This window comes from Periophthalmus magnuspinnatus, unplaced genomic scaffold (genome assembly GCF_009829125.3).
Source record: "Periophthalmus magnuspinnatus isolate fPerMag1 unplaced genomic scaffold, fPerMag1.2.pri scaffold_89_arrow_ctg1, whole genome shotgun sequence".
NCBI classification, from domain to species: domain Eukaryota; kingdom Metazoa; phylum Chordata; class Actinopteri; order Gobiiformes; family Gobiidae; genus Periophthalmus; species Periophthalmus magnuspinnatus.
In genome coordinates this window covers 76006-76317 of record NW_022986791.1, presented here as the reverse complement: position 1 = coordinate 76317, position 312 = coordinate 76006, and positions in this window count along the sequence as shown.

The following is a 312-nucleotide window of genomic DNA, read 5'->3' as shown; positions in this document are numbered from 1 at the left end:
TGGGGGTGGTCTTGCTTTAGTGTTATTCTGTCAGTGACAGAACAGCATTCAATAGTATGGTTTATTGTCTATACTTGTTGTAATTGTTTTCTGTGTCACCTGCCTGGAGACAACAGTTGGAAATTCGCACCGCTGCTATAATCTAGCATATTTATAATGTAATTACAGATCTTCATTAATATGCACTGTCCCTATTTAATAAATAAATAAATTGTTGTCCTATTTTGTGTATAAGTATACAACTCTGCAAAAAATATGTAAATAAAGCCAATGTGTTATGAACTCTTTTTCTTTCTTTTTTTTTTTTTTTTT